Below are 21,207 nucleotides of genomic sequence, written 5' to 3'. Positions count from 1 at the left end.
CAGCCATGCTTACGGGAGGGGACATTCTACCTCCGCCCACCTCCCCATGTCTGCCTTGTAAGCCAATATATATATTTAAAATAATGTAAACATGTGAGGGCTCTGAGGTAGGGCTGGGGATGAGGAGTTTGGGATATGGGAGGGGCTCAGGGCTGGGCAGAGGATTGGGGTGTGGGGGTGAGGGCTTTGGCTGGGGGTGTGGGCTCTGGGATGGGGCAAGGCCAGGGATGAGGAGTTTGGGGTGCAGACAGGGCTGCTTTAGGTCTGGGGACAGAGAGGACTCCCCAGACCTCTCTGCACTGGCAGCAGCAAGCTCTGGAGGAGGGGTCCTCCTCTCTTCTCCCACTCCCCTGCAGCACACTCGCCTCCCACAACTCTCACTGCACTTGCTCTAGGGCCTCTCTCAAGTCCAAGAAGCCCCATTGCCTCCCTCGTGGTGGGATGGGGGATGGAGCTGCCCCCTGCCCAGCATGAAGCAGAAGCAGGGTTGTCCTATGCTGGTGAAGACCTTGCAGAGGACCCTTGCCTCATTCAGTGCACAGGATGGACCATGCTCCGGGAATTAATTAGTGTTCCATCGTTAACGAAGCCGCCACAGAATTCTTATGTGATGCTAACAAGACACTTAAACCGTACTTTCAACAAGTGACCCTTAATTGTGTGTTCCTCATTCTTTGGATGCTCAACTTGTGACCTTGGGGTGTGATTTGCAGAAGTGCTGAGCATTCACAGATGCACCTGAAGTTGCCGGACATCTTAAATTGGACATCTCAAATTTGTTTCAGTGCCTCATCTATCCCCCTCTTTCCCCACAGGGTTGTTGGGAAGATAATTCATTCGTGGCTGTGACACACGCAGATGTTACAGTAAGAACATCATAGGAAAGCCCAAAAGGAAATTACTAATGCTATATTCAGAGCAGGGTGTGACTAATGAGCAGTAAATAAGGCCATGGGCCACACATAGAACAATGAGGATAAAACAAAATATTGACTAGCTACCCAGTCTGTGATAACCATCCATCTTGGGCACTGAATGAGGCCAGGATTCTGAGAAAAATAAATAGTATGTGATTGTGTGATAAAGACGGTTTCAGGCAACCCTGGCATTTCCTAACTTTTGAATACTTAGTTTTGCAACCTTAACATTCTTTTAACATGTTTTTTATGCAGTATAATGCCATGGCTCCTCTCTAACAAATAGGTGTTAACAAATATGCCATTAAAACTGTGGTTCTCAACTGGTGGTCCACAGACCACTGGTGGTCCATGGAGACTTTTTTGGTGGTCCACAGAAACATTGTCCAAAGTCACACGGCGTGAGCAGGCGTCGCCGTTAGGCTATTTTACGCCGTGTTCACAAGCACGTGGCGCGTCATCCATAGCGTCACCTAGGACGCAACCGCGTTGTGTTGCCAGTAACTTCCATCTGAGGCTGTGAGCATCAGCATAGCTGCCGCCGTCATGCTGAGCGGTTGCTTTTTTATCATGTCCCCAAAAGAACGTGGTCCACGAAAATTTTTTGATTGGCCTGGTGGTCCGTGGACTGAAACGAGTTGAGAACCACTGCATTAAAAGAATCTTTCACATAAAGCTAGGAACCAAGGTCTTTGTGGGAGATGGGGCTATTTCCTAGAGCAGTCATGTCAAGCATGAACACAAGGAACTAGCCTTATGTTTTGCTGATGTGTCTGTAGTGGAGTAAGCTGTCCTGTCGAGATCGCACTATACAAGCACTTGTGTAAGGGTAACGTATGTTGCTCAGGAGTGGGGGTGATTGCTGAGGAGGAACATGGGGAGCACTAGCCATGTGACTATGCCTCCTCGTGATTGCTCCTCATGCCACCCATAGCCAGGTCTTGTTCCATTCAGCCACATGGACTCCAAGCAAGTATCTACTGACTTTCATTTGCTTAATGGGAGCAGAGAGCTCATCTTGCAGGCCTGCTCTACAGCTAAAACTGGACAAACAGCATATCGCACCCCAGAGAATGGGTCACATTCACTCTCCTAGGAAGTCATTTAAAACAGGGGTGGGAAACCTTTTTTGGGTTGAAGGCCGCTGACCCACAGAAAAATCAGTCGGGGGGCCGCACACAAGTGAGAAGAAAAAAAAAAGCCCCAAAAACAACACCCCCTCCTACCGCCCACCCCCACCATTGATATGGCTCCTAACTGAGAAAGAGAAAGACACTCCCATACTCCCCTTACACTAGAGAGCCTAGGGAGGCCCAGGCTAGAAGATTTTGTGTGCTCCAGCTCTGCAGTGGGGAGGACCCTGAGCCTCGGGAGGAAAGCTCATGATGCCATCAACATGTTTTGTTAGTCTCTAAGGTGCTGCAAGACTATTCCTTGTTTTTAAAGTTTTTCCAGTTTGAGTGTGTCTAGGCTGTTACTCCGAAATAACTACGCGAGCGTCTACACAGCAATTCCGTTATTTGAAATACATTTCAAAACAACAGATGGCTTATCCCGACTTCTGTAAACCTCATTCTGTGAAGAATAATGCCGGTTCCGAAATAGCTATTTCAAAATAAGGCGTGTGTAGACGCTCCCCTTCTGCTATTTTGAAATAGCCCCTCACCAGAGGCATTCTAAGTTATTCCTCCTGGGGTTCTAAATCGAGATATCACGTCTACGATAGGCAAGCCTGCCTCGGACTCATTTTGAGGCTTCCTTGCAGTGTAGACGTGCTATTTCAAAATAAGCTATTTTGGAATAATTATTCTGGAATAGCTTATTCTGAAATAACTGTGCAGTGTAGACATAGCCTTACAGACCAACTCGGCTACCCCTCTGAAGCTTATGAATTTACTGTGTTAGTTGACCAGATCTTAGTTTAAAATTTGTTTTAAAAATATTTCATTAGTGAGTTGCTGAAGATTATAAAATCACTTCTCTACGCATTCATCTCTCCTCCCCCCCACCTCCAGCTGCCATTTGGGGGGAACCGGTTTAATAGTACTGTCTAGGGCCCCAAACATCCTAAGCACAGCCCTGTGTGCATCTGAGCAAAGAAAAAAGTTCTGTAAAGTGCACAAGGCCTGGTTCTCCTCATAAACCACTGCACAGTAGCAGCAATGCCACTGAAGTAACACAGGTGTAAAAGCTTTCAGTGAGGCAAAAGGAGAATAAGACCCCATGTCACGAGCTGCGAGCAGCCTCTTTAATCTCCTGCCTCTATAATCAGTCTTAAAATGGCCATCAAATCTTTCCTTTGCCACTAATTGAAAAAGTGATGTCAGCCATAATCTCCTGCCCCTGTTTATCTCTATATATTTGGGAAGTTTCTGCTAATGCATTGTTTCATAAACATATGTTCTAACGTGCATATCGAAAAAAGAAAGCCCCCTCACTCTCCGTACCCGTTATGGAAACTAAATGCTTTAAATATTACTTTTAATACTAATGTCAGATTATTAAAAATATAATCCATTCTACTGATTGGACCTCATGTAAGCAGAGGCTAAGAGGGTTTCTATCCATGTATTAACACATTTCATGGAGAGCAAAGCCACGTTCTTCCCTCTAAATCATAAGGTCATGAACTAATAGAAGCTGTACTTCAAGTGAGGGTGTTTTTATTATATAAATAGTTTAGTGAAAGTTAATCTGTCAAATGGACTAATATTTGTTGTGCCGTAGCCAAGTAAAGAAGAACTGTAATGTATGTAAAATGTTGCTTTTAAAGACCGATCCGGGCTCTTTAAAGCGTTTATGTTTAAATAGAACAGTGACCAACACTAAGAAGCACTCAAGCCCAAAGCAGCTTTAGGTAAATGTGTTGGGAGAGACTAAAATAAAGTCAGCTCAATCTCGCAAGGACGCCCCGAAAAGGGCTCTGACCTCAGATGCTTTCCCCCCTCCTGAACGGGAGTTGTTTGCCTTTTTATTTCATTTTTTCTTTTTATTCTCTCCCACCTCTTTCATTTTGGCTGATTTTCTTCTTTTTCAGAGGGACAAGGCCACCCATCTGTTTCTGCCCATGCACAGCCCTGTTCCCCTGGACTCTTTGGCAGCGGCGGCCTTCGGGCAGAGCTATTGGCATCCTTGCGTGAGTGACTCTGTCACCTCTCTATTCTGCTCGGCTTCTGCCTGCCTAGCGCCTGGCAACCTGCACATGCCCTCGGCCCTAAGTCCTAGAGCAGCAAGCGGCGCCGGGTCCAAAGACTAGCTCCCTTCAGCTTGTCAAGGGAGAGCGACTTGGAAAACTGGAGCAGGTCGCCGGAGCTATTCGTAAACCCAGAGAGGGCTTCTTTTGTGTAGGCCCGACAAGTTGGCTGAAACCTCATTTTAAAACAGACAAAATGCCCAGCTCTCCGAAGTTGGCTCAGGCCAGCTGATTGACCCAATTGCAGCTCATTTTAATTGCTTAACAAGGGCTTGAGAGTCTGGCAGAGGTTTCTGAAGCTGAGGCTTTGGGTCATGAAATCAAAGCTCTCACGCTCGCTCCCCCCAACCGAGGAAGTGGCTCTAGCATCCCAGATCTATTCTGTTTTCCTGACGTGCGAGTCAGTAGCTGGGGGTCATTGGCAGAAGGGAGCACGCGGGGCCAGAACGAGCCAAGGCGGGTGGAGCTGTTCATGTGGGTGCCCTGCAGGAATTGGCCCTGTGGTTTCCAACCCCTGCCAGTGCTTTAAGCTTCGTAAACAGGCATCTGCAATCAAAACAAGATTTACAGCAAATAGATTTTGTGCATTCAGAGATTTTTTTTGGGGGGGGAGGGGTCTCTACAGCTGCACAGGATCAGCATAATGCACATATGCTCCTGACAATTTGAGTTCAGATTGAAAGACACGTTACTTGCATGCAGGGTAGAAGGGAAACAACTAAACCACTCCCATTTCCTCCCCGTAACATCGCTCATTACAAAGGCCATTTTTAGCTTAGATGCATCAGAGATCATTTCATTATCAGCTTTTCCATATGGGCTTTTTCAATGTTAAGGCTCATGCTAACAGAAAGGCAGGATCATCCAACACATAGCTTAGGACTTAGGAGAGCAGAATGCAAGTCCTTGCTCTGCCACACACTTCCTGCGTGGCCCCGTCCCATCACTTGGCCTCTCTGTTCTTCGGTTTCCTACCTGGACAATGGAGATTAATCTCACAATACCTATGTGAAGTTAAGCTTGTGAGGCCCTCTGCTACTATCATCACATGGACTGTAGAAGTAGACTTCCTTAGATGGAGACTTAACAAGGGGTCATTTTCTGCTAAAGCTAAAAGGGTGCTTCATAAAGAGAGGTAGGCCTCTATAATAAAAAGGGGGTCCTGTGGTTAAGTACTGGGCTGGGGCTGTGAAGAGATAGGTTCTAGTCCTGGTCCCCCACAGGATTCCTCTGAAGCTTTTGCCCTAGTTTGACGATGCATCACCGAGAGCAATGTCTACACTCACAGCTTCTTGCGCGAGTAATATGCAAATGAGGCTACGCGTGGAATATTGCCGAGCCTCATTTGCATACCTAATGAGCCACCATTTTTTTCAGAAGAGGCTCTTGCGCAAGGAGCGTCTACACTGCCCCTTCTTGAGCAAGAAAAACCCTCTTGCGCAATGCTGTTCTTCCAGAAAAGTAATAGGTGTAATGGCGTTGTGCAAGAGGGTTTTTCTTGCACAAGAATGGGCAGTGTAGACACTCCTTGCGCAAGAGCCTCTTCTGAAAAAAACGGTGGCTCATTAGGTATGCAAATGAGGCTCAGCGATATTCCACGTTTAGCCTCATTTGCATATTACTTGCGCAAGAAGCCGCAAGTGTAGACATAGCCTAGGTTTGTCTACGCTGCAGGTGGGAGTAAGCCTCCCAGCCAGGCCAGAGAGACTTATGCTGGCTTCCTAAGTGCTGAAAATGGCAGTGTGGGTGCAGCGACATGGAGGGCAGCTCAGGCTAGCCATCGGAGCTTGGACCCAGTGGGTCATAAGAACGGCCATACTGGGTCAGACCAAAGGTCCATCTTCCTCAGTATCCGGTCTTCCAACAGTGGGCAATACCAGGTGTCCCAGAGGGAGAGGCGGTCCATATCCGGAATTCTGCACTTTATTGTTACTTAGTCCATATGCTATGCTCATGCTGTACTCAGCATCTGACTGATTCTTGGGAGAGCCAAGTCCACACTCCAGCCTCATTTTGTATCGCTTGGTGTCCGTCCATTGTACCGATGGATCCATCTGCACAAATGCTCAGTTAGGTTATGGAAAGGTCCATAATCTTCTATGGAAAGGTCCCAGGAAAGGGGTCAAAGAGAGCTATGGACAATTGATAAGCCAACCACAACTGCTACCCAAGTAATGAGGTAGTTGCATTTGGCACTATGAAGTGGGAGAGGGTGAGTTCCAGTCATTCCCACATCAGGGCAGGTTGCTCATCTCGTGCAGCAAGTCATGCATTTATGACCCTGTGGTGGCGTATGCCCACCCCATCATAGGTGTGAGAATATCCCGGGGCAAAGACGCTGCCTGCTCGGCCACAGGGTCATCAACTGTCTCTTTAGTATGTAAATATCTCCTTGACTCAGGGTAACACAGAGTCCATAAGCAGCCCTGCTCACAGGCAGTATGGCCCAATGGCCAGAGTCAGCGAATAGCCCTTGTCTAAGGGCTGCACAGAGAGTTGGTTAGTAGGCCAACAAGCCAGAGTCCGTAAGCAGCCCTTGTCTCAGGGCAGCGTGGCCTAGTAGCCAGAGTCTATAAGCAGCTCTCGTCTCAGGACAGCATGGCCTAAGGGCCGGAGTCAGCAGGATTGGGGATTAGCACCTCAGTAGGGGGACCCAGACTCACCCTGCTCCACCAAATACTGACCCAGGGCCATGTGAGTGGCAGATCAATCTACCACTCCCTCGCCAGGGTATCCAGCCAAAACACGCCAAGTATACTTGAGAGGGAGAGGCCATTCCTGCACCCTCCCTGGGTCACTTCCTTCCGGTGCTGCTAGGGCGTCATCCCACATCCTGCTGGGGGTCTCGGTTCTCCAGCAGTGGCTCCTCCCAGGGGCTCTGCTGGGGCCATGTAGTGGCCGTCTCCTTCCCACTGTCTGGGTCACTGGCTGTTGCAGCTCAGGAGCTGTGGCTGGAGGCCTTTCCCATTCTCTGGCCAGCACAGACTGAGCGGCTCTCTTGCCTTTTATGCTGCCCCAGCACCGGGAGCATGCCCAGTCTGGCTGAAGGGGCGGGACTTCATAGAACCCCAGATTAGGCTACTCAAATGCACTGGCCTAGATTCTGGGCTACTTCTCCTGAGAGCTGGAGCCTGTACGGTGCAGCAGGTGAGCCAGTGAGGAGAGAGATGGCATTATTCTGTGTTTGCTCTGCATGGCTCTAGGCTGCTGCAGGATCTAAAATGGTCCCTGGAATAGTTACAGGAGCCCCTGGTGTTAAGCAGCCCAGAATCTCCATGTCACCAGGCACTTCCTCCTGGGCACGGCCCCACTCTGTTTGAACTTGGAGCATGCGGTCCAGCCCTCCAGCGGTGATTTAAAGGGCCAGGAGCCCCGGGCCCTAAAGCAATTGTCACCTCCCTCCCTCCTTATTAGCTAAGGCTGTAGAACAGACTCATTAATCTCTCTCTAAGGTGTTTCAGTGCCACTAGATGGGACCCAACACCATGCCCAGGTGGTGTGTGGGTTACACTAGTGCTCAAAAAGCACCAGCCAGTGGGTTGCGCATCAGCCAACCTGCTAACGCCATAGGATGCACATCTGCCCAGTGCTCCCGGCATTGGCTATCTGTTGAACACCAGGGCTGATGCAAAGTTCTGGCCCCACTGAAGAGTGCCTGGTCGGATGGGGCTGGACCACCTGTCCAGCCAGGACTTTCCAGTCTCCCACACCTCCTTTCTTCTGCAGGATCGAGGGAGTTATGGACTATCAATGGGGCAGGTCACTGAGCTCTCTCCGTAGCTCACCTTGCACAGGCATCGGAACTCCCAGTGCTTTCAGCTCACCCCTCTTTGGCTTTGCTTTCCCTTTGGAGCAGTCCTACCTCTTTGCCCCACGCAGGCAAGACAAGAGGAGAGAACCACATCCAGAGGGGTGGTGAGCAAAGTATATGTTGGCTTAGGTGTTTTTAAGGCTGGGGTCTCCAACCTTTTTAAGCAGGAGATCACTTTTTTTAATGTAAGTGCAATCCACGATCTACCTCAAATCCAAATACCCCTGACCACCTCCCTTGTGCCCCGGGGCGGCCCGTGGCTATAAAATAAAATTTAAAAAATAAAATTGATGGAGATTGCTTATCTCCGGAAGGGACCTTGAAAGGCTGTCAAATCCAGTCCCCTGCCTTCACAGCAGGACCAAGTACCATCCCTGACAAATTTTTGCCCCAAATCCCTAAATGGCCTCCGCAAGGATTGAACTCACAACCCTGGGTTTAGCAGGCCAATGCTCAAACCACCAAGCTATCCATGTTGCCTGATGATGATGTCACAGGGGCACCCACTGATGACATCAGGCCATTGATGACCCTTCTTCACAGTCATTCCGTCCTCTCTCCCTCCCCGATTCTCCTTCCCTTTCAGCAAGCAGGGACAGAGAGTTGGAGCACAGGCTCTGATCTTGGGCTGAGGGCTTTGGAGTGTGAGGGGCTCTGAGCTGAACCAGGGGTAGGGACTTGGGCTGCCGGAAGGGTTTCAGGGGACAGGCTCTGTAAGGGAGTTTGGGTTCGGGAGCTCAAGGCTAGAGCAGGGTCTTGGGGTACAGGAGAGGGTTCTTGATTGGGGCAGAGGTTCGGGATGCTGGCTCCAGTTGGACACTGCTGACCTCAGGTGGCTCCTGGGTGGTGGTGCAGAGGGGCTAAGGCAGGCTCACCTCTGCCCTGGCCATGCACCACTCCCAAAAGCAGCCAGCAACCCCCCCCCCCCATTCTGTGGAAATAGAATACAGGGTGGGAGGGGGACACCCTGACATCAGTGCACCCTCCTCTCCCTTCCCTGCACAGCAAGCAGGAGTCTCCAGGGAGTGGGGGGCAGCTTCAAGGCAAAGGGCAGGAGATGAGCAGCAGTGGAGGGAGGAGCAGCTGAAGTGCTGGCACTTGATAGCCTCTTGGCCAAACCAGTCAGGATCACCTGTCAGAGGCTCCAAGATCTCCCAGTCGATCCCGACCGACTGGTTGGTGACCACTGCTTTAAGGTAAGGCCCTCGGACGCCATGGTGACAAGCCCAGTGTGGATAGACACATGGTATAGGTTAGAGAGGGTGTGGTCTAGGCACCACAATTGCAAAGCAAATGGATACCAATTCATTTCCATAATGCTTGCAGGTGGAGCCAATCCCTAGCTTATGAAGCCCAAAGATAAGAGCTACCAGGAATGGAAGGACAGAAAACACAAGGGGGAAAAAAACGATAAAAATCACATGAAAACACAAGCTGTTCTGTTTAAAACATTAACCAATTTGGGAATGTATACTGTTTAGCAGATCAGTGAATACTGAAATGAAATGGGGCCAGAAGCTAATTATATGGAAATATGTCTATTTGCACATTTCACTGGAAGGCAAAGCAGAGAGTGCATCTAATATAGCTTCATAACTGACAAGAATATTAAGTTTTCTATCATTTTTCCAGCTTGGCTACCTTTCTCAGCATGCATCCTGGCCTAGTTCCTATTAAGGTGAGAACAGAATCAAACTCATTAATTGCCTGCATTTTAGATATGATAAGAATGTAGTAGCTGGTGTTAATTAAACTACAAAACAACTCTTCTTGCTGTGGTGTGCATTCCAAGTTGGAGCAATTAATTCACTCACTTAAACTGATCAAGATTTAATTACCATCACTCAGTGCAATTACTCCATAATTAAAGTAATTTGCTTCTTTCCACTTGCTGACAGAGTCATTGAACACCCACTCATACTACCCAAAGAAGGGATAATTAACTTAAAGAACTGCTCAAGGTAGTTTTACCCAGTGAAGTTCACTTTCTGTGATTCCTAAATATACCTGTGCTAGAGAAAAAGATGCCACAGAACACAAATGGGAAGCCTATTAAGGGATTTGGTGGTTTTATTTAAAATAAGCCATGCTTAGGGTATGTCTCTACTCATGAGAAGATCGGGCTTCCAGAAGTCAATCTTGTAGCATTCGATCTAGCTAATATAGACCCATAAACCAAACACTGAAGGCAACCCCCACTGGCGTCCGGTACTACTCGTTCTGTGAGGAATAAGGCAAGCTGATGCGACCATGTGCTCCTGACAACCTCCCACTGTGGGGACATCACCACAGCTCAGCTTATGGTAAGCCAACTCCAGCTATGAATTTTGTAGCTGGAGTTACGTACCTTAAGCGGACCTTCCTGATAGCAGATCAATAACCATGTATAGCTTTCTGGTTATCACTACACTGTACATTGTATACAGGAGGCCCCCGAGATGCAACTGCCCAGGTTCTGACCCCCCACATTACAACCATTTTTGTAAGTGCAGAAGGGGTCGGAACCCCAACTTATATCCTCGGCCCACATTTACAATGGCGCCTACCGTAAATGTAGGTTTGAGTTACGATGCCCCCAACTTGTGATGCTTCCTCTGAAATGTCCTTCCTCCTGTAATTCAGAACCCCAATTCATCCTTCTGCTCCAGAAATGCAGACTGGTCCCACTGGAGCGAAAGGAGACATTACATGAGGTATGGGATCCACATATGGCTGTCACCCGGGCTCCTCCAGCTTGTAAGAAAAAAATCAAGCTTTGAGCACAAAGAGCTCTCCAACCATCCAAGGAAGACACACAATCCTTGCTGGAGATTAAGTGCTTGGAAGACTTGAAAGAGCATTCTGGGAGGGGCAGGTGGACAACAGGATGCTGCGTTGCCTTCCTGGAGCCAAGACATGTGACGTTACTCTAGATTGTATAGACGTGACCTCACCTTATATCAGTGGTCCCCAACCTTTAGAGGCTGCCGGGTGCCAGGGGGCGTGGCCGTTCGCCTGCCAGGCACCAGAGGGCGGGGACACATGCACGCCCAGGGACGCCCCCCCATAGCTGCGTGCTCGGGGGCGGGGGCCCCCGCAAGCACCCTGCTCCGGGGCCAGCGATCCTCCCAAGCGCCGCGCACCCGGGGCCAGGCTCCCCCCCCCCCCCCCCCCCCCCGCAAATGCTGCGCTCCCAGGGCCGGTGCTCCTCCCAAGTGCCGCGCGCCCGGGGCCAGTGTCCCCTTCAAATGCCGCGCGCCCGCCCGGGGCCGGCGCCCCCCCCAAGCGCCGCACGCCCGGGACCGGCACCCCACTGCAAGCGCCACACGCCTGGAGCCGCCGCCCCCCCCCCAAGCGCCGCGTGCCTGGGGCGCGAGCGGCCAATTCGCGGCGCTCCCGGGGCCGGCGCTTACCATGCGCCCGGGCCGGCTCCAGCCCCGATGAATGCACCACGTGTCCAGGGCCAGGCCAGCCCCGAGCACTTGGCGGGTGCACACAAATGGCCCCGCGGGCACCGTGTTGGGGACCACTGCCCTACAGGGTATAGGCTTCTGAAGTCAATTTCTAAGGATCCATTGGTGACGGTTCACCAATCTCCACCTTGCAGATAATAGATGACGTCAGGGAACTCAGTTTGGACTTCTTCTTCAGCAGTCTCCTGTCTTCTCAGAGATTCTTTCAGTCCCCTGAGCAAAGGTAGGCAGAAGAGACCAGAAGAGAATGACAGGTTAGGTTAGGGGTGGAAAGTGGAGGGTTTGGCTTTTGTAGAACATTGGTTCACCTTCTATGGTGAGATTGAGCTGTTTAGTTTGGCGGCCTCCATCTCAGTAGAAGAGGGGCCAATCCGTTCAGGGACAGGGAGGTTAAATGTTAAACCAATATCAAGAAGGGAGGGTAAAAAAAAAGGAAGATATGAGAACTCAGCACAAGGAATATAAGGACACGAAGAGAAGAAATTCTTTAACCACCTATCCGCAAATACCAGAAGCCTAGTTAACATACAAGAAGAATAGGAATTGCTTATTTATGAGCACAGATTTGATGTAGTTGGTATTACTGAACTCTGGTGGGATGAGTCACGCTATTGGAATGTTAAAAGCAATGGCTATTTTGTATTTAGGAAGACCTGAGTGGACAAAAGGGGCAGGGGACTGGTACTCATCAAAAAGAGGAGGACCTTTTTTCCGAGGCACTAACAACTTGGAATTTGAATGCTTATGACTCAGTGCCCTAAGACTGAAACAACAAGATGGATAACATCAATATGAGCAACAAATGCTGGAGCTCCCATGCTGCCATTACTGAAGCATTGTGGGAAGTGCTCAACATTACAGAGGACAGTTTCTCAAAATAAGTTTTAGCTAACAGGAGGGAATTCTTCATGAGAACTTGTTTTCACTGCAAAAGAAGGCAAGACCACAGAATTAAAAATTAAGGGTTGCTTAGGTGAAGTGGTCATGACTTGATTACATTTACAGTGTGAAAACAGGAAAAACATCCCTTTCAGTAATTATGTGCATGCGTGTGCACATAAACACAACTTTAATATATGGGTATGTCTACACTTGCACCCTCCTTCAAGAGAGTGATGCAAATGAAGACATTTGAAATTGCAAATGAAGCCGGGATTTAAATATCCCAGGCTTCATTTGCATAATCACGTTATGGCGCTATTTCGAAATAACAGATGCTGTTAAGATGCGGTTATTTCGAGAGAAAACCCTTCTCTCGAAATAACTGGTAAACCTCATTGTATGAGGAAACCCCTTCTCTCGAAATAACTGTGTCTTAACAGTGTCTGTTATTTCAAAATAGTGCCATGACATGAATATGCAAATGAAGTGCGGGATATTTAAATCTCGGCTTCATTTGCAATTTTGAATGTCTTCATTTGCATCCCTCTCTCAAAAGAGGGTGCAAGTGTAGACATACCCATAGGGCCTGTGTCACAATGCCAAAAACAATTAGGAACCAAACTGTCTGAGAGGAAATATTTAACAGAAAAAAATGTGAATGATAATTGGGAAACTTAAGAATAACTTACTAGAGGCCTGTAATGGGGTCAAGACTCACTGCCCTGGCGCCACCTGCTGGTCACTCAGGAATTAGCTCTTACAGTCAGCAAGACACTCTTCTGGCTGGTGTCTTTCCTGTTGTCACTATCTCTATGCTCCCACCGCCCTTTGGTTTGGACCCATGTCACTCGCAGGATCTTGGAACCCTCTTCAGGACACTGCCCCCCTGCAGTGCCCACCCCACAGGTCTCTCACTCCCCGTTCCAAGGGAGTCAACAGTCACACTCACGCCAACGGCAGCCTCAGTCTAGCCCCTCACCTCAGGGCAAGCCACAGTCCATAAAGGCCACTCATCAGTATAGCTATGTGAGGTGCAAGGGGAAAGGGAAAGACCCAGGCCCACCTGCTACTCTGGGTCCCAGGCCAGGGACCCTGTGGCAGCAGCCATGTCCTGCCCTTCTTTTCTACCCTTCTACTGCCTCCTGTTCCATGAGCCATTTCTCCTGCACCAACCTGGCCCTTGCGTTAAAGCCTGCAGCCTGGTAGGTGTCAGACTAGAGCCTCCCTCTCTCTAGCTAGCTCCCTAAAACCTGCCCACCACTGCTTTCTCTAAAGTGCCTCCCTAGGAACTAGTCCTGCATTCTCCCTGGTCAGGCACTAACTGCCCTCTGCTCTGCTGAGCAGCTCCTTATAAACAGGGCTGCTCCAGCAAGCTTCTCTCTCATTGGCTCCCTCTAATCCTTCTCTAATTGGCCTGGGCTCTGCACAGGTTCCCTCCAGCCTGTGTTAACCCCTTCCCTGCCACAGTGGGGCAGCCGCCTCACAACCATGCCCCAAAAAGTATAATCCCACCATCAAGAAAGAAGATTGTACTGGTTAAAAAGAAACCAACCCTCATTTAGAGGAGAAAATTAAAGCAGCTATAAAAATAATAACACAAATGGAAGAAAGGGGAAGTTCATGGTAAAGAATATATTTCAGAATTTAGGAATTGTGGCCAATTGTTATGAGAAGCAAAGTGACACAAGAAGAAATCTATGGCCAGCAGAAAAAAAGGAAAATAAAAAGGAGTTTTAAAAATGTATTAGGAACAAAAAGAATGTTGACCATGGCACTGGTCCATTACTAGATGGACCATTTTAATATTATCAGTAATAATGCAGAAAAGGCAGAAGTGTTCAATCGGTATTTGTTCTGCATGTGAGGAAAAACCCAGACATCATTTTATCATAAGATCATGCTCTTTCCATTCCTTGCAGGAAGATGATAAATGAAGGCTACTAAAGTTAGACATTTTAACCTCAGTAGGTTCAGATCCTTTGCATTCAAGAGTTTTAAAAGAGGGGACTAAGGCTTATCATCAATGTTAATTTTCAGTAAAGTCATAAAGCACTGGGGAAGCTCCTGAAGACTGGAAACAGCTAGTACTGTTCCTATATTCAGGATGACACATGTAATTATATGCCTCTCTGTCTAATATCGATCCTGGGCAAGATAATGGAATCACTGACACAGGACTCTATAATAAAGAATTCTAACAGGATACTGTAATTAATACACATCAATACAGCTTTATGGAAAATAGATGCTGTCTAATTAACTAGGTATCTTGATGAGATTACTTGTTTGGCTGGTAAAGGTGAGATATATATATATATATATATATATATAGAGAGAGAGAGAGAGAGAGAGAGACTTCTGTATGGCGTTGGGTTTGGTACCACACATTGGCTGTGTCTACACTGGGCCACTTATTCCAGAAAATCAGCCGCTTTTCTGGAATAAGCTGCGAGCTGTCTACACTGGCCCTTGAATTTCCGGAAAAGCACTGACGATCTACTGTAAGAAATCAGCTGCTTTTCCGGAAAAACTATGCTGCTCCCACTCGGGCAAAAGTCCTTTTTCCGGAAAACTGTTCCAGAAAAGGGCCAGTGTAGGCAGCACAGTAGTCTTTTCCGCAAAAAAGCCCCGATCGCGAAAATGACGATCAGGGCTTTTTTCCGGAAAAGCGCGTCTCCATTGGCCATGGATGCTTTTCCGGAAAAGGGGCTCGTTCAACATCTTTATTAATGACCTGGATGAGGGGATGGATTGCACCCTCAGCAAGTTTGCGGATGACACTAAGCTAGGGGGAGAGGTAGATAAGGTTGAGGGCAGAGATAGGGTCCAGAGTGACTTAGACAAATTGGAGGATTGGGCCACAAGAAATCTGATGAGGTTCAACAAGGACAAGTGCAGAGTCCTGCACTTGGGACAGAAGAATCCCAAGCATTGTTACAGGCTGGGGACCAACCACTTAAGTAGTAGTTCTGCAGAAAAGGACTTGGGGGTTACAGTGGATGAGAAGCTAGATATGAGTCAACAGTGTGCCCTTGTAGCTAAGAAGGCTAATGGCATATTAGGTTGCATTAAGAGGAGCATTGCCAGCAGACCCAGAGATGTCATTATTCCCCTTTATTCGCCTGGTTAGATGCGATAAATCGATCACCAAACACTTTCCCATTGACACCATCAGGATGAGAAGAGTCGCCAGCGCCAATGGGTGAGCAGCCGCACCCAAGATGCCACAGTAAGTATGTCAGCTTCAGCTACGCTGATTAGATCAAAGGGCAGGGGTTAATGGAGGCTAGACCGATCCTTTTAGGCTTCTGATGTGATAATAAAGCTAAGTCCCTCCCTCCCCCATTTTTCTTTAAGATGGAAATTGAGAGGGCAATGCAAAGTATTAAGTCACCTATGAGTAATTCCTACAAAGTGACTTTTGTTTCCATATTTCTTAACATGTTCTGCTAGAGATGAGGACATTGAAACAGATCAGTTACCCCCTAGCTTTGCATGAATCCTTGTGCGTTGCCACCAGAGGTGAAATTAACCCCTTGCGCCCCGGTGCTTGACTCCAGCAAGAAGCCAGATGGCTGGTGCACTTGGCTGCAGTGGGAGGGATAGGGCCCCCCCCACTTCCAGCTTCCTTCAGGCTGCCATGATCAGCAGCAGGCTGCCAGGTAGGCTAGAGGAGTAAGCTGCTCCCCCACCCCCAGCCTGGACTGTGTCATCCCCGAGTCCCGTCCCCTATCACCATTTGGGAGTGGGGGGCTGCAGTTGCACTCACGCCATTACTGTGTGTTTTATTTTCCTGTTTTCTTTGACTAGGGAGCAACAGGAAAGTGCACTACCTGCTGCATTCCTCTCGCTCCTGGCTGCCCAGGGGACGGGCAGAGAAGGTACGCAGCAGGCTCTGCACTTTCCCCTCACTCCCTAGTCACAGCAAAAAGGAAAAAACACAGCTATGGGGAAGTGTGGCTGCAGTGCCCCCCTCCAAAATGGCACTCTTGGCCCCCCTGCACTCACCCAGTCCCCTGCCCTGAGCCCCTCCTCATCCCCGTCCTGTCCTGAGCCCCTCAAAAACTCCAAACTTGATCCAGCAACCCTGTCCCCAGCCCTCTGCCCTAACTCCTGGACCACCACAACCCACCAACCTCTGCCTGGTTCCCACCCACCACTCCACCCGTACTTTAATTTCTTACAAGTATTGTTTTATCACCAATCCCCCTCCCTCCCAAAGGTCCCTCCCAAGGGAGGTGTGTCGTGATAGGACAGTACCTGTAAGAAATTTAAGTTACTTTCACCCTTGATTGCTGCTGAAAGAAGAGAGACAGTAGTAGCTGATATTTGTTACACATGTAATCAAAGGTAGCCTGTCTATCATCTTAAATTATATCTTTAACTCCCATTCATCTTTTTTCTATCAAATTTTCTTACGCATGGGGTTGGCCTTGATCCTGAAGCATGGGTTATCCCATAGTAGTACAAGCAGAGCATTAGTACGATCAGATGCTGTAAACATGTTGCAGGATGCTGCATGCAGACGCAAAGCCTGGATATTTCCTTAAGGGTACAAGTAGCTTCTGAGATATAAAAGAAGAAAGGGAACCAAATGGCATAGCTAAGCTTTTTTGGTTTCAAACCAGGCCAGTGTGTATAAAGAGCACCAGGAGTCAAACCACCTTACAACAGGCCGCTTTTGGGACGCTAGATAATAGACACACAAATCAGGCACCCCCATACCTCTAGTTGCCCAGGGTTTTTTAAGGGTCTTTTGTGACACGGGAGGCTGGTTTTTATCTGATGTAAATTGCATGATAAGCCTATTTGAGCAAAAAAGCAAGGGAGAGACATTAAAAGGCAATAGGCTAATGATATAAAATCAGTCTTGGGCAGGTATTTATTTTGGCTTTTTCTAATCTCCCCAAAAAGGCTAGAGGAAGGAGCCAGCACCTCTCTACATGCTTGGAAATGTCTTTCAATGTGTAGTCTCTATTTATAGAAACAATGTTGAGAGGTTTAGGGCAAATCTTCACACCTAAGTTCTTTCCTTGTCTACTTAACATGGAATATGCTAAAAGTGAGAAATATCTGATTTTCTGGATGTGTCCATTGCTTGTGATTAATTCCAGTTAATGCAAAACCCAGAAACCTTTCCAAAAGTATCAGCTACATTCAATAATAATGGGACTGATTAGGATGGGTTCTTCATTGCTGGACTCGATGACCTCTCGCGGTCCCTTCCAGTCCTATTATTCTATGATTCAGTAGCACAAAATGCTATTAAATTGCTTTTGTTCTCTTTCCTGTTTATAGTCACACCTTCAATGGCTGAGTGCTGACAAATATGCATTCCCAGCAGTTCAAGAGAAGTAGGGCTGAGAGCGATAGCCCCATTATGTCTCTTTTTCTAGTTTAAAGACTGGAGAAATAATTCTACTAGTTGATAGTGAAGGAAGGAGCGAGTTGTACAATACACTAATGCAATTCAGGAATATTGGTTCAAATCCAATTTTGTTTTGTTTTTATTTTAGGACAGCCATTAAGTAAGGCCATTCAACCCTATCAAAGGCTTTCTCTGCACCTAGGAGGGAACATCTGACATCTGTGTTTGCTGGATCAAGTGAGTGATTTTTCTCATATTATTAGCAGCCAATCTTCCAGTAATGAAACCAATCTGATCTGCATGTATAATTGATGGAGGATGGTGTTTAGTCATGTTGCTAAAATTTTTGCAATTATTTTGCAATCTAGGTTTAACAGACATATGGGTTGGAAGTAGTCACAGTGCTGACCATCTTTGTTCTTTGATATTAAAGGAATTAAAGCAGTTTTCATGTCATGAGACATCATTCTTTTTTGGGGTGTTTCCGTGAAGACGTTTGAAAGAAAAGAAGACGGCTGATTACAAAATGTTTTGTAGGAATTTGCCAGAAAATTATCCATCCTGGGGCTTTGCTAGAATTCATTTTTTTATAACCTGTTTCATCTGTCTTGAGAAAGCTTCATCCATAAAAAAACCCACTTGTTCTGAAGTTAGGATATTAAAAGGTAGGCCCTCAATGAAATGATCAAATCTATTAGAGTCAAATGGGTTGTCTGATCTATATAAAGCTTGATATAATTGTTTACATTATTTGTATCCATTGGCTCAACACTGGTACTCCTGTCTTCCTGTAATATGGAAGAAATTTTGTTGTTGTCTGGTTCCATCGTAAGTCTCCTGACAAGAAATTTGCCTGCTTTTATCTCACCGTTCACAATAGCTTTGTTTGACACTGGTGAGTGTAAATTTGATTTGGCTGGATAAGCACTAGATTAGATAGAGATAGAGAAAGATAGAGATTTGACTTTGACTTGCAGAGAACACACGCAATGCTGACCCAAATAATGAAAACGTGCTGTATAATCAATCTATTTCTTTGGCCAGAGAGTCTAGTAACTGGAGTCTTTTCTTTTGGGAGGCACACTTTATACATTCACCCTTTACAGTAGGTTTCAGAGCTTCCCAAAAGATGGTATCTGAGGATTGAGTGTTTATTTTCTTGTATGAAATTAGAGATCAGTCTGTCTGAACACAACGGTGGAACAACAGTTTGCATCCTTTACGAGCAGTGTTCAACTGCTGCTTAGAAGATTTTAATGATGTGTAGCCAATGTCTGATATAAGTATAATTGGAGAAGGATCTGGAACCATCAATAGTTGCTTCTAGGCAAGCTGGAATCAGGTCTGAACAAACAAGAAAAAATCAATTCAGTAGTAAGATGAATGCACTTTGGGGAAATATGTATAATCTCGCTCCTTCAGGTGTCTCAGTCCTCAGATATGTTTTAAATCAAGTTAATTCACTAATAATGGGGGATGGCTTATTGTGTTTTGAGATCTGGATCTCATGTAATTGGATTTGTTCAAATGTCTGTGTAGCACTGCATTCCAAATCCTTGCCAATACTACAGGCAGTGTTCCCCATAAATTGTGCATTGGTGCGGCCGCTCAGGAGATTCCAGTGCCGCCCAGCTGATTAGCAGAGTGCCCACAGCTAGGTTGTGTTTCTAGTGGTGGTGCACATTTGCACATGCCTCCGTGCATATAAAATTATTCTGCACATGGATGGGAACGATTAGAGGGAACGATTGCAGGAATGTCTTTCTGCTGAAACTGTCCAGATTAAGATGCCAAATAGTGCCTAGCAGAGGCTGTGGCTGTGACCACATGTCGGTGGGGAACTGGTTGCAGCACCTCCCACCTCATTTCACGTAGCTCAACACATAGCCATCAAGCAGCAAGAGCAGGAGTGACCAACCTGTGGCTTGCGAGCTGCATGCAGCTCTTCAATGCAGAAAGTGCAGATTGTGAAGTGTATCCTGTGGCCTGCAAAGCCGCCCCTGCACCCCTACAAAGGGCCCCCAGTTACCTGGGCTCACTTGGTGTAGGGGAGCCATCTGGCGAGGCAAAGCAAGATGGCGCCAGCCAACAGGAGCCTGATGTGGCCAAAAATCCAAACTGGAGTTTTCATTTAAAGGGGAAGCATCCTTTTTCCTTTGGGGAAGGGGCGCCTCGACTGAACACAGCTGGGCCTTTTTCTTTTTTTTCCTCGACCAAACTTTTTTCCCTCAGCTCTTTGCGCTATGTCCACCACTATTTTGACTCTTTACCTGGAACAGGTTGGCCACCCCTAGGCAAGAGCTTTCATCATTACCAACCCAGGATGGATTGTAATTGGTGAACTAGAAAGGAAGGTGCAATCCAAAACCCGAGGAAGTGAACTGAGAGATTTCCTCCTGACTTCAGTGGGCTTTGGTCAGGCCCTGTGTCCTGTTAGCAAGTTCTCCACATTCAGAGCTCACTGGATTTAAAGCCCAGAAAGGCCCACTAGGGTTGTCTGTTCTGATCTCTTGCACAGTACAGGCCACAGAATGTCCCATTCAGAGTGTATTGTCCTTTTCATGCCAGAGCCTGACTTCAAGTGGGCTGTTGGCCGTTATACCAATATGCAGAAAACATGCCCTAAGTCATTCTCTATACATTCGTCTAAGATACAGCTCTATGCTGAACAACCCTGTTCCCTTCATCTCTCTTTGCCCCTTAGCTGCTGTTTTAGTCTCCTGCCTTGTGAGTCAAAGGTGACGTGTGGCATTAGGGAACCTCCCAGCATCGCAGTTTGGTTTGTCCTCAGCATGCTCGCATGAACTGAACATGCTCAGTAATATCTCCTGAAGCCACAGCCCTCACACTATCTCCTCCTCCCCCATTATTGACAGGTATGGAGTTGTCTCTGCTGTGATCACTCAAGGCCTTGATTCTGCAAACATTTAACTCAAGTGCTTTTGTCTTATTCCCATGAAAAATCCCCTTGAAGTCAAGGAGAGCATTCATGTGCATAAATTTAAGTGCATGCATGAACATTTGCAGAGCCAGGGCCTGACATTATAGGCTCTTCAGGACTACTAGATTATTCATGCTGGGATCTCTCTGTTTTAAAAATGTTCGCATCAGATGGCCACGTGAGCTGTATCAAGTGCTTGGGCGAGGGTCACATCCCTCAGAAATGCCCACACTGTTCCAAGCTAACAGTGCAGGCCAGGCGGGATCACGAAATGTGGCTGAAAATGCTGCTTTTCAACAAGGCCCTACAGCCTACCAACACCGAATCTTCCAGATCCCCGAGGTCTCTGGAGTGGAGTAAACTCCGCCCCGCCCCGAACACTCCCAAGAAAAAGACATCCTCACCCCGCTACTCATCATCAAAGCAGATAAGTGTGGGGGATAAGCCAGGAAAGAAGAAAATTGGCACAACCATATATACCAAAGGGGTACAATCAAAATCCAATCTTGGACTGACAAGTGGCCAGTGATGGCGAATCTACCATGAGCCTTGACAAATCATTCCAATGAGCCAATTACCCTCACTGTTAAATATGTGCACCCTATTTCCATTCTGAATTTGCCCAGCTTCAACTTCCAGTCAC

This window comes from Pelodiscus sinensis, chromosome 5, assembly GCF_052426305.1.
Source record: "Pelodiscus sinensis isolate ZL-2025 chromosome 5, ASM5242630v1, whole genome shotgun sequence".
Lineage (NCBI taxonomy): Eukaryota > Metazoa > Chordata > Testudines > Trionychidae > Pelodiscus > Pelodiscus sinensis.
Note: the sequence above shows the minus strand (reverse complement) of the source record.